Consider the following 14,412-nt stretch of genomic DNA (forward strand, 5'->3'; position numbering starts at 1 on the left):
GCAAAAAAGCACCCCTTATAAGGGAATAGAATTTTGGAAACTAGTTTTATTCACTGATGAATGGTGGTGGCAGTCTCATGGTTTGGGGAGCAGTTGCAGCCACAGGAGTTGGAAACCTCGTTCAAATATGGATCGCTTCCAATACAAGACCATTTTGGAACAAAACCTGATGCCATCCGTGGACAAACTAGGCCTAGGCTCAGCTGGATCTTCCAGCAAGATAATGACCCGAAGGACACTGCCCAAATCGTCAAGGACTGGTTGCTGTATTAAGCTCCACAAAGCCCGGACTTAAAAATTATTGATCATGTTTGGGACATTTTGGAGCGAAAGATTCGGAAGCACTCTATTACTAGTGCTCCATTCCGCAAAGAGAAGTTGCTGGATGAATGGCAGAATATCTCGGTGAAGGAGCTTGAAAATTTAGCAGCTTCAATGCCCAGACGTTTGCAAGCAGTCATCGATGCTGGTGGTGGCCCAACAAAATATTAATTTCCACAAATCTAATCAGTTTTCGTAGATAATTCTTATATTCTAAATTCGTATGTACACTTTTATCAGTGCCTTGTTTTGGTTTTTCGTGAATAACTTTTAAAGTAAATATTGAAAATAATTTTTTTTTTTACATTTGTTATATAATTTGACTCAACACAAAATTGCATCATTACATTTCGTTTAAATGCTTTAGATCGGAAGAAATTAAGAAAAAAAGGGGTGCGGAGAGTATTGTCCGTAACTGTATGTTTGGTATGTCGGGGTCAATTCTGGTTAAGTAGGAGTTTAATCTGCTTCAATAGCCAGAACGTAATTGTGTCAGAACTGTAAATGATCTTTGTTTTTTTGTTTTTCAAATTAAAAAAAATTCTTTTGTGAGAAGTATAATGGGAAATAATACTTTTACCATTGGAAATAAAATTTTAAAAGCACTCACAGTTTTTAGAATTTTTAGATATAGAGAAAAATTAGGCGAAAATTTATGGCATTTAATTTGTTATTAGTCATTTAATTATGAGTAGAAAAAAAATGAGTAATAATTTTGAGGCTTCGCTACAAAGTAAAGAAAGTTTAACAACAATAATATAAGAATTCCCTTGAGTAAAGCGAAGCTAAATACATTTCTTCTTCTTTTATGGTAGTGGCCCGGTGTGACTGGTTCAAAAAATCGAATTTTTTTTTACATTTTTCGGAAGAAAAACATCTTAAAAATATACTATACAAATTTCAGACAGAAATTTTAAAAATTTTTAAAGTTATAGCTAAAATAAGAGAGCGCGCCGTAGGGTGTATGAAAGCGTGTGACACGCCAGGAGCAGCTGTTGTTGAAACTTTAAACCCGTTTTTCTTAAAACCATGTTTTCGAAATTTCGGGGAATCACTGATTCAAAACTATTCAATCGATTTGGCTAAAAAATTAACCTGTTATTCCAGACACACATATCTAGATCTCGGACCTTTAAAACATTTAATTTTTTAATAATAAACTTTTTAACTTAAATAATTTATGAAGAAAAACAAAATTAGATTTTGAGAACTTTTTTCTCAAGTCCGCCATTTTGTTTTTGTTTTTTTTATTTTTACCTATATTTTAGGTTCGGGACCTAAAATAAAGTCTACAGCATAATAATCTCTTTGAACTTTTTATTTCAGATGACTTTGGAAGGCTGTGTGTTTCCCCGAACCAACTCATCTTTTTTTTAAGGACTCCACTTTGACGTCAAAAATTTTAAACAAATTTAGATAAAATTAACTTTACACAATTTTTTTTATATACTTCAAAACACTAATCAAAACATGTAAAAACATTAAAACGATCGCATTTTATTTTCTTTTTGAAAAAGATTCATGAAAAAACGTCGAAATTTCGGTCGTTACACCGGACTACTATCTTACTTATATTCGGCCAAGGGCTGCCACTCAAGCAACATTTCCCGTATATGTACGGTGAATGTTTCTGCTGCTACAACAACATTTCTTCTTCTTCTTCATTTGACTTGCTTGCGACTTTGCTTGGGACCTCATTTCTACTATGAATATGGCGTTGTGTGTAAATTTTTTAGTAGATTTTGCGCACATAAAAACTAAAATGTTAGTATTGCCTGGCTGGCGCTAATATTTGCGATATTCTTCTGCTTTTTTCTTTTAAGTGCGGCTGTGCTTGTAAATTTTTTCTTTAAATACTTTTTCATGATTATAGTGTTTTTTTTTACTTTTTACTTTTTATGGAGGCACTATAAGCTGTATGTATTTTATATCGTATTAACTTATAGAAATGTTTGTTTATATGTATCGGTTTTTTTTTTGTGTGAAATATTTCTTACAATTTTCAATGCTATAAAAATTGATGCTTGATTATATTTATGTATTTACTTGCATATATGCATCGCATAAACCCAATTGTGTTGTTGTTATTAAGTACTAAAATGCACTTATACTTAATATACATATTTCTAACTTTATGTTCTTGTATTTTATTTTTATTTTTCTGACCAGGCGCGCGCACAAAACAAAAACCAACAAAATCTCTCTTTCTTTTGACCTAATCAATCACCTATGTATGCATGTCTGTACGCTTGTATATATGAATGTATGCGTCGAAGCTGATAAGCAACTTGGCGGTTGTGTGTAAATACATATGTGCGAATTCTTTTTGCCATACTGTATTTGAAGCGGTTTAAAGTGAACAAAGTTTGGCAATTTTACAAATATTTGTTGTTGTTTTTTAACTTTAAGGTGCGCAATTTCTTAATTGAAATAAGTTTTTGTTGTCCTCAAAAAAACTGCACTTTAGTTTGGTATTTTTTAAATATTTGGTTTTCATTATTCATATTTTTGAGCCTGAAATTTTTTTTTGTTTTATTTTGCTGATTTTTCTGCTTCATAAATTTTCGCTTAATTCTTATTTCGTGTATAAGTTTGGGTTTTTTTTCTTTTGCTTTTACTTCATTATAATCATTATTGCCCTAAAAATGCACTACTTTCTATAATTTTCGCCTCCTATATGTATGTATGTATGTATAAGTATGTATGTATATATAGTATATGACTTCTTAATTGCCTTATAATTTTAGTTTTACTTTAAATTTTCTTGTTTTCTCCTAAATTACTTTGTTCCAAAATGATAATTTTGTGTGTAATTCCTAAAATTGAATTTTTTATGCTGGTAAAATTTTGCCTAAAAATTTAAATTTAGCGCGTTCTTCCAAAACATGTTGTAGTACATCGTTTTAATTTTGATGACAACAAGGCAACAAAGTTAGAGTAAAAACAAAAATTAAAAAAAAGTGAAAAATATTAAAAAAAAAATTGAAGTTAAAAAATGCTAACTTGTGTATTGAACGCAATGAGCTTTCATATGCGAACTGCATAGTGGCGCTTGCAAAAGCTGCAGCCACTTGTAAAAGCTTAGCAACAAACAAAAAATCTAACGGAGTTTGCGCGTTGCTACCAACTATTTAATTCGTCCCGCAGTAGTTGATAAACTTTTAACAAACTAGAGCTTTTGAAAGCTCATCTAGCCGAGTTGGTAAATGTCCAAGTTACGCTTTAAACTTCAAATAACCGAGCATTTTATTTCAGAAAGCTCAGATTTTTAGGTGAATGTTACTTTTGCATAAAAGCTTTCAGCTGAAATACGAAGCGCATGCAGTGAAAGCTCTATTTTTCCAACACAAATTTAACATTTAACGCTTCGTAAACGCATTGAGGGCTTGGCACAATTCAAATAGGCACCATTTATAATTTGAAAAAAGTTATTGGAGAATTAAAAAAAATATTTTTTAAAATATAAAAAGAAATAATTAATAGTAAAAGACGTAAAAGTATAACTAACTTAAATGGCAGTAAAATGAAATTTAATGTGGTGTTGATTGATATTAATGCTATATGTATGAATGTATGTATGTATGTATGTATGTTTCTATGGAATTGTGAGAGCACAACGTGTACGATTTATTGGCTTCGACTGGATTCTTTTCTAAGCTCTGCAGTTTTTCAGAGGCAAATCGTTCGTTAAAGCTTTTGAGCTTCAAGGAAAATGATTTTTGCATTCTACCAATACAGTAAGTTGGCTACGGTTTAAAGAAGTATTGAATTTCTTGCCTTGCTCTGGCGTCTAATAATTGTTTCGTTCGATCGAAGGGCTGGGTGCTAGTCAAGCGATACCTGACATTGCAGAAAGCCTACACAAAGGCATAGTCAACTAAGCAGCAATGGAGCGCTCCAGAATGCATTCAGAGAGGTTTGACAGATATTTTCTTTACCGATGGGTCCAAGAATGAAATAGGGTCTGGAGCCGGATGGTACTTAAACGATAGTAAAAAGTATCACTATGCTATGGGGGAAATGGCAACTGTTTTCCGAATGGAAGCTTTTGCCATCCTGAAAGTAGCCGAATGGATAATCGAGCGGAGATGGAGCGGGAAACAGATTGGAGTTTTCAGTGACAGTCAGGCTGTATTGAAGGCTCTGGAGAACGCGAAGCAAACCTCAAAGATTGTTCAAGAATGTAAGAAGAAGCTTAATTCTGTCGCAAGGCAAAACAGGCCTCTACTTATATGGGTTCCAGGACACTCCGGTGTTCAAGGAAACGAAATTGCCGATGAATTGGCCAACTGTGGATCAGCGGTTCCCCCACAACTATATATCGGAATCACCATAACTAATAATCGGAATCAGTTCCGCAGGAATCATAAATTGGATCAGCGATTATGTATGCAATTTATAAAAAGGATGTACGCGCCAATTATATATATGTATATATGTATATATGAACGATATGAAGTGTTACCAACTTCACACTGCTTGTATCTGTAAAACAGCTCATGACATCAACGTCAAAATTGTTCTAAGACAGTTCAATATATTGTTTATACTCGTAAGCCATCAAAAGCATTTGCGTCTCAGTTTCGTTGATTTTTTTTTTTTCTATGATGGAATTCAAACGTAATAGTGTGATTGCGTTCTATTTGGCTGGAAAATCACATCCAGCCATTGTTTGTGAGCTCAGTCACCTCAAAGTGAATAAAATTGTTGTGTATCGCACTATAAAACGTTACAATGGTACTGGTAGCATTGCAAAACGCTATGGAGGTGGCCCAAAAAAAAACCGCAACAACGCCAGAAATGGTTCGGAAAGTAAAGGCTCGGCTTGAATGAAATCCACGTCGAAGTGGAAGAAAAATGGCCAAAGAACTGAAAATATCGCAAAGACAGCATTCGACGCATATTGAAAAATGAGCTCAAGGTCAAGGCTTACAAGTTCCAAAAAGCAGATGATCTTTCACCCCAGCGAAAAAAAAGTTCGGTGCGAAAGAGCAAAGGAGTTGTTGCGCTTGCGCGAAGGTGGCGAATTTCCTAACATTGTGTTTTCTGATGAAAAAAATTTCCCAATTGAGCAGTTCATAAACACTTAAAACGATCGTGTTTACTTGACCGAACGCTCATACGAGAATTTGAGCTTACGTATGGCCACTCGAAGCAATTTCCCATCGCAAGTAATGGTTTGAGCCGCAGTGACCGCTGATGGACGCTCTCAAATCGTTTTTATCGAGCCTGGTGTCAAAGTGAATGCGACTTATTATCAGGAAAATGTTTTAGAAGCTGCTTTAGAGCCGTGGATACGCAAACATTTCGGTCGTAGACCATGGACGTTCCAACAGGACTCGGCACTGTCTCATAAAGCTCGGGTGAACCAAGAATGGTTAAAAAATCATGTTCCACACTTCATTTCGTCCACGCAATGACTTTCGAATTCGCCAGAAGCAAATCCGATGGACTATTCCATCTGGTCCAGTTTGAGGACTAAAAAATATGCCAGTATAGATGCGCTGAAAAAAGCGATTATACGAGAATGGGCCAAAATACCTCAAGATCACATTCGTGCAGCATGCAACTCATTTTTTGCCCGTTTGAAGGCTAGAGTCAAGGCAAAAGGTGGTCATATCGAGCTAAAGTGAATATAGGTATTTTCAAATTGTAATCAGTTTTAAACAATTTTGTCTTTGAAATCAATAAAAATTAATTTCACACAAAAAAGTTATGGTGTTTTGAATAGGTAACACTTCATATCGTTCACCCTGTATATGTATATGTATATAATCTCTTACAGTGAAGGTCTCAATGATGCTCAGTGCCAGCAAGATGTTTTCTAGAATGTTTTTCAATCGAGAGTTCTGCTGTGGCCTTGAAGACACCGCATAAACTGCATGACTGAGAGCTGTTCTCTTCAAATTGCACAGGCAGGATGTAGCCTAATGGGTGGAGACGCACTTGTGCTGCTTCTGGATACACTCTTTTCGACTAGCATATGGGCAAGGCCAATCACTTCGACCTCTAAGCTGATTGCACTAATGAATTTTGAGCGCCTTTTTGTTTTACAAAATTTTAAAATGTTTGTTTGTGTGAGGCGGCTTCAATGCCACTAATTTGAGTTAAGAACTGGAATTTGGGAAATTTATTAATATTACAAAATATATAAATAGAGCAATTTCGCGTTTTTTAAAGCTCAATGCCAAAACTTTCGCAAATCTTATGCGTAAGTTGCGCTTTCACCACGCAGTTCTGCCTCTTTTTATGTTGTGGTTTGGGAATTTGTGAAAGTGTGAACAGTGCGCGTGTGCGTGGGGACGTGTGCATGTGCGCATAAGGATGTATATATGTATGTGTGCATGCAATGTGTGTGTGTATTCACAATGAATTTTGTAATGAATGTGGCATATTTTCACAATGAATTTCGAGTGAACGCAATGAAAATGAAATGGGAAAATGAAAACGAATTTTGTAAAGAACTAAAGAATAAAACCAAAATCGTTTTTCTTTTTTTCATTTCATAATTTCTTTTATTTTTATTTTATTTGCTTTGCATTTATTTTAACTTTTACTCAAATAACAATTGCTTATGCTTAGTCGCTGCTTCTTTGTTTTTTTGATGTTTTGATTTTTATTTTTTGTTTTTTGTTTTTGTTTTAATTAATGTTTTAATTAAGAATTAATTAACATTACAAATTCATCGTGGCGCTTGTTGTTCTTGTTGTTGGTATGTGTATGTGTAAGGCGTGTTACTTGGAAAAAGTGTGTGTTTGTGGGCGTGTGTTTCATGTAGAATTTCAAAAACAAATTTAATTTAAATAAAAATTTAGAAAAAATTTCATATCATAGTTTTTGCTTCAACACAAACAGCACAATAATAATTAAAATTAATATAACATTTTGTGGTTTTTCATTTTTCTGTTTGCTCTTCTTTCGCTTAATTTTTATTATTTATCATACTTTCTCTGTGCTTTTTTGTTTCGGTTTTTGTTTTTGTTTATTAAACATAATGTAATATAAACGAAATTTATTTAAAATATAAGTAAAAGTAAATACACACGAGCGTGTATGTGTGTAGTGGTAGTAAGTTTTGTGAAAATAAGTAGCAAAAAAGTTTGTTTTTTTATTTTAAAATTTCTATAAAAATATGCGCTGCTTGTACCTCGTGAAGTTGGCGCGCATGACAGTCGATGTTTGGCTTTAAAAAATTGCAATTTTTTTGTTCGTTTTTTGCTTAGAACGTTGAAAACATAAGTTAATTGTATGGAATGTCTTAGCATACACAAAAAATTTTCGCAACACAAATGAACAGGCAATGAAAGGGAAATTAAATTTAAAAAAATTTGCGCCGTAATATTTACAAAAACTTAAAAAACTACTTCTTTGTGCTCCTTTTACACTTTATGTCAATTAAAAAAAAAAAAAAATTAAATATTTTTGCAGAAAATAAAAAAGCACACAGTCGCATATGCGCATGTATTTGTAGCTTTTCTACGATGCAATGATTTAAATTCTTCAATATGCTAAATTTTGAGATCTTTCTGTCACGACTCGTAGCAATTAATTATATATTTAAAGCGAATAGCGGCGATTCTTATGTTTTCTTAAAAGCTTTCTAAATTGTCTCATGCCGCAGTATGTTTGTTAAAAGTTTTTTAAGCATTTTTTTCGCTCATAATTCAGCTTCTCTCGCCTCAACAAATGCATTTATAGTAAAGTACTTTTTTTTTTGTTTTTTTTTTTGTTTTGGTTTTTTATTATTCATTTATTACTAATTTATTTTTATAAGTTTGCCTAAACGTTTAATTTTGCATAAAAAGGCCGAAAATCACAATTTTGTTTTTATTTCATATATATTTAATTATTTACTCCATATACAATATGTATATATGTAATTTATATTTATTAAGTTCCTTAAATTTGCATTGCTGGGTTGCCTAAAGTTTAAATTTTCAAATTTCAATTTTTTTTCATGTTATCAGAGGGGTTTTGTGCAATTTTTGCTTTAAGTCTACATTTTTATCGCATTAATTTCGAATTAAAAAATTTTTAACATCACATTTTCGCTTTTTTGTTTACATTTTATTTTATTATAAATTTAATACTGCCTAAAAAATTTGGAAAAATTAAAACAAAAATATATTTATGTATATTTATTAAAATGAGAGAAATTATAATAATTCTAATTATGCTAAAATGTTCCTTAAACTGGTATGAGTTTTTTTTTTTCTTTCGCCTTACTTCCATGTATGTATGTATTTTTAACACTATCACAGCCAAATTGTTTATCCAAAAGTTGATGCCGAAAGGGGGTTTCATGCGCGTGTACTTCATTTTTGTTTTTTTTTAACGTAATTTTGTTATTTTTCTTTTTTAATTTAGAATTTTGAATTTTGCCTAAGTTTGTTATTCACTCGCGTGTGTATACGATTTGTTCGAGACACAACTCGTTAAATATTTATGAAAGCCTTAAAACAAAAGCGAAACGCACTTAAGTCGAAATAGTTTTTCAAAATTTTTGCCGGGCGTCTTAATTTTATAATTTCATAATAATATTTTTCGTTTGCTGCGATGCTGCATTGCCGGCGCTGAACGGGTTAACTTAATTTAGTTTTATGATTACAAGTTACTTGCAATTGTTTTTATCATTTTTATTAATTTATTTTTATTTTTATTTTTTCCACCTCCTTACACATACTTTGCCTTCGCTTTTATTTATTAATACAATAAAAATTTTGAGATCTTTTTCTTGTCACATTTTTATCCCAGTTTTATTCACCGCCAGTGAGGCAGCATGCGCTTGGCATACACTGTCAGGAGCGCCAATAGAAGGGACAGAAGTACAAGCAGGTATGTGTAGAAAATTAATTAATTTAAATTAAAAACAGGTTAGAAAGGTATTTAAAAGTTAGCAGCATTATTTGATGCGACTTTTTTAGTTTTAAATTTTTTTTTTAATTTTTAAAGGCATACGAGGGCAGGGGTTGACATACATATGCGTGTATGCGTCATTTTGTAAATGATAACTAAATGGCAACATTGTTTGAAAAAAAAAGAAAAATAAAAACATTATTTTCAGGCAGGAATAAAAAAAAATATGCTTAGTTTTCAAAATATTTAGAAAACGAACATTTTGCGCCGCTTTCCTTCAAACAAAACAGTGCTGCTTACATAGGCGATCTCCCATAAGTCTAACTAAGTGGCTGAGCACACAGTACTAAATTCAATCGTATTCCAGCCAATCACCACATCACCAGTACAACGAAAACACTTATCTCATGAATTTTACTAACCAACAAAGGCAAAGATAACAAACTATGAGTTAAGCCAGGGGTCGCTTGACAAATGAGCGGAGCTAATGAGTGCTAGATAAATGACGGAGACACGTGTATTTAACACAGCAAGGTTTCCGCGAATTAAAATTTTAGTTAATTTAAGTTAGTTTTTAATTTAACGGCAATAGTTCACAAATGGTTACTGCAATGCAAATGCAATTAAAGAGCCAATGTTAGGAGCGAAATCGCGTGCGCAATTGCTCGTTTAACAGTTGCACTTCGAATTTCAATTGGTCATATCAAAAGAGAGTCACTGTTATTCAAGCACACAGAGTGCTTAGGAATCATTTGATCAACTGTATAAAAGATTATTGCAACAACAACTATATAACTGTTGTATATGACAAATTGGGGGTAATTTCTCAGAGCGGCATTTTCAGCACTGTTAGCACTGCTTAGCCTGCGTTGATGTTAACTCAAAATTATGCTCATTTGATCAATGCGCATTTAACTATGGAGAATTTTTGAAACGTTGCTTGTTGAATTTCAGTTTGCTTAGTAAATGGAGTGTGGTAAAGGAAAATTTAATTTTAGAAGACACTTTGACTTGCAGTACAATCCTAAATGTATGCAACACAGTTTGAAGCAAAGCTGGATTTGGAAACGATAAATGTTCGGTATTTTTATTTAAAATATTAAGGGGGGAGCCTGCTTTAGAGGCTTCAAAAAATCGATTTTTTTGTATAAATGTCTTCCCAAGCTATCCAAGAATGTGTCCTCAAAATTTCAGAAGCAAATTCAAAATATTTTCGGAGCTACAGAAGAAATTGTGAGCAAGCGTCGAGCAGGGATACGAGCGGCCGGATTGCTCGAAGTGCGATTTCTCGGTTTTTTATGTTTACGATTTTTCCTAATTGGCGGGAGGGATAGGGAAAAAGTGAAACGTCCTGTCGAAACGAGATAACATTGATTGTATTCGGAACTAAATTCTCTTCTGGTTGAACCTAAAAAACCTTAAGAAAGTTATGATTAACCCACTTTTTAAATAAACTAAAGTGAATATGTTTTTCCAAAATAATGATTTTTTTTTTAATTAGCGAAAAGTGTTGAATTTCTCACTTTTTGTTTAATTTTCGTGGTTTAACTAGAAGTTATACTATACTAGAATAAAAATTTTTTTGGGTTTTTGGTTTGAGATGAAAATTGCGACCTGCATCTTTCCCGCCGCACACTCAAGGCGCCTCGGCAAAATGCTTGTATCAGGCATTATATGACATATATTTTAATGACAAAACTTGAGGAGACTGTTGAAATATATAACAATAAAACCTGAAAGTTTCGTTTCAATCGAATACTTCTTTCCTTCCCAAAAAAATCCACGAAAAAATCGATTTTCTGAAGCCTCTAAAGCAGGCTCCCCCCTTAACAGTGAATTATATTACACTATTTTTGGAAAATTATGTGAAAAGCAAAAACAAAACAAGTGTTAAACTGTTATGAATAGATTCAAGTGCGGTAAAGATCTAATTTTTTTAAGATTTTCTTTAAAACAATTTTTTTTTTGTTTTTCAAAAGCCACTCATTTAATGCTTGCAGCCCTCAATACAAAATTAAATATTTCTAATAAAAATAACGTTTCACCTTTTAGTATGATAATATAAGCAAGTTAAAGTAATTTTGCTTTTTATAAGCGGCAAAAAGGTGTCTCTGTTGGCAGGGGTTCATTACTAGTCAGCGGGATGGCCTGTGTATTGTGCAAGACTTATGTATGTATGTGTGTATATAAGCATGTATAATTTTCAGTTATCGAAATTTGTTATATGTATATTATTTTTTCATATTTTTAATAAACTTTTTTTTGCCTAAAAGGGTTTGCTTTGCCTGAACTTTTAATTCTAATTCTCGGCGCATTTTATATTTTCAATTGTTTGGTTTTGTTTTAGTTTTGCTTTTTCTAAAAAGAATTTTTGTATGCGCTTATACAATTTACAATGTATAATTTTGTTGTTGTTGTTTTTATTCTCGTTTTTTGTTTTTTCTTTGTTTTACTTTAAATATGTCTGTTTGTGTTAACTTTTTGTCTCACTACCTTACAAAATACGCTTTACATAAAGTACATATGTATGTATGCATGTATGTATGTATGTATAGTATGTAAATATTTATGTTATATATAACTTTAAATTGTTAATTTTCTACATTTTAAGCATACATAAGTTTTGAACCAAGAAAAGAAACGAACATTAAGTTTTAAAAATATATCTTCGTAGTTATTCATAGAGAAATCAGAGAAAAGGGTGTTTGCTTATATTACATATGGTATATGTATGTATGTGTGCATATGTATGTATGCACATAAATACATAAAAACGTAAATATCAACGTAAAGCGAAAGTTTTAAACTTAAAAATATGCCAAAGTGCCGAAAAAGCTAATTTTTTTGTTTTTTGCTTAAATATTTCTTTTTTTTTCTATATATGTATTTGCTTGTTGTTGCTTTTAGTTGCATAACTATGCTAGCCAAAGGCTGTAATAACAAAAACAGAAAAAAATAACAAATCTAACTGTGCATGTGTGCGGGTGTTTGTGTTTTCATGTGCAGGTTTTCTTTTTGTTTAACTAATACACACACATATATACGCCCTGTATGCATGTATGTGTGTATGTAAATAGGTATCTAAACAACTATGTGTGGCTGGCTCTGGTACGGTGCTTGTGTGTGTGTGTGTGTACGTGTAAGTGTATGTCTCGGTTTTTGCTTCAAAATTGGAAAATTAAAATAAAATTATTTGCTTGCTGCTTGCTTGCTGTACTACAAAAAAAAAATATCTAAATAAATAAAAAATAGAGATTTTTGCGCATGCGCGCATTTAATCAAATTGCAAACAGTTTTCAATTATACATGCGTATGTGTGTGTGTACGCGTCTACTGTATATATGTATGTATAAGTGATTTAATGTTAAGTTTATTTCATTTTCATGCCTCTTGAATTCTATTATGCCTTATTTTTTCACCACATCCTGTACTTTTTGCTTATTTTTCTTATATTTTTTTTAATATTTCTTACTTTTTTTATTTATTTCTTACTTTATTTGCTTCGCGCTTCTCGCTTCTCGCTTTTCTATTTATTAATTGTGTTTGTATTTGTTTTTTTGTTTTTTGTTTTGTTTTCTGTTATTATATATACTTAAATTGTGTTTGTTTTTTTTTCTTCGGTTTAATTTATATATTTCATAAATATCGTTAAGATCACAGATATTCTCTATGCAATAAATTTTCTGTTTGCTTCTTCTTCAAATAATTCTGTTTTCACCTCAATTGCCTGTCCTACCTGCTTTAGCGCCAATTAAATTACCTGTCTCATTCTCACTCTCTCACTCGCTTGCTGTCTTCTTCTTCTTCACATGCTTTGTATTTGCTCGAAATTGTTCAGTGTCTTTTGCGCTGCCACCTTTCGGCGCCTTTTCTACCTAATTTAGCCTTATACAAATTTTTGTGTCCTTTTAAGTGATTTCAACTCTATTTTGCCTTAAAAATTCCCCACAGTCCTTAGCTAAATATCTACAATTTCACCTCACATCCCACCAAGCTACATTCGAATATGTATTTGTGTATGGCGTCCTCATCAATTTTCGCATACTCAAAATTTCTTTGCATTTACTTTAAAAATTTCATACATTTTTCTGTTATCTTTGGAGTCCTTTAGTGCTTCTTCTTCTATTTTTAATTGCTTAATTCACTTTCTTTCGGGGGCTATGTACTTGCAGTAATGTAGGTATGTATGTATTGTATATGCGCATGTGTCTATGTATGTACTTAGGTTGTATATATGTAAAGTATATATATATGTATGCATATATATTTATATATATATAGATATATATATATATATGTATATATGAACGATGTTTAGCTTTATATTTTGTGTATTTTTATATTTTTAGTAATAAAAAGGATATTTTGCTTCCACTTCCACTTTCTTTTCTCTCTAAGATTTTCCTTTTTACTCTTTACTCTCACTAATTTGCAAACTATGCACGCTCCTAGTCTTAATTTCTTTGTTTTTGTCACTAACTCGAAATCAGAAATTTAAAAGTTTGGACTCCGAATGCCGCCGCAAAGGCTTGAAAGCAAAAATACTTTAATTCTTCCAAAATGAGATGTGCACAAAAGTATTATCGAAAGCCCAAAGCTGTATGCAATAACTGTTTTAACCCTGCACATACCGATCCTAAATTTCATGCTCTCATGAGTGAGTATCTAAAGAACCAAGCGCTGAAAGCTTGGTAGTTGAAATTCCGAAAATGCCTAAAGTGATCCAAAATGAGGTTTATTTGTCAAAAAATTATTTGGGTTTCAAATTTTTTTGGAGGTTCGCTCGTCTGTTGGGAAACAAAATAGGTGCCTAGGTGCAGGTCAATGAAGTAGAGGCATTATATGGGTAGGTATTAATGTGTATTTAAGTAGGTATATTTAACTAATGTTCTTATTGGTTATATTGTAGATTCTTGTGATTGTAAAATATTTTGATTTTATTGTAAATTACTTTCTCAAGTGATAAGCAAAGTATGTGGAAGAAAAGATGAGAGGTTCTGAAAAATTTAGGACTCTAAGTGAAAACACGTAATGAAATATTTGAAGCTTTGGCGAAATAATAACGAAGAAGTTCATAAAGAGGTTTTTTTGAAGCTTACAAAAAGTTTTCAAAGCTCGTAGAGTAACTTTGAAAGTTTGAGAAGCGTTTCTTATGCTTATGAAAGTGAAAGCTCATAATGAAATATTTGAAGCTTTGGAGAAATAAAAAGCTTCCAAATAACGAAAAAGATCACA

Source organism: Anastrepha obliqua, chromosome 2 (assembly GCF_027943255.1).
Source record: "Anastrepha obliqua isolate idAnaObli1 chromosome 2, idAnaObli1_1.0, whole genome shotgun sequence".
NCBI classification, from domain to species: domain Eukaryota; kingdom Metazoa; phylum Arthropoda; class Insecta; order Diptera; family Tephritidae; genus Anastrepha; species Anastrepha obliqua.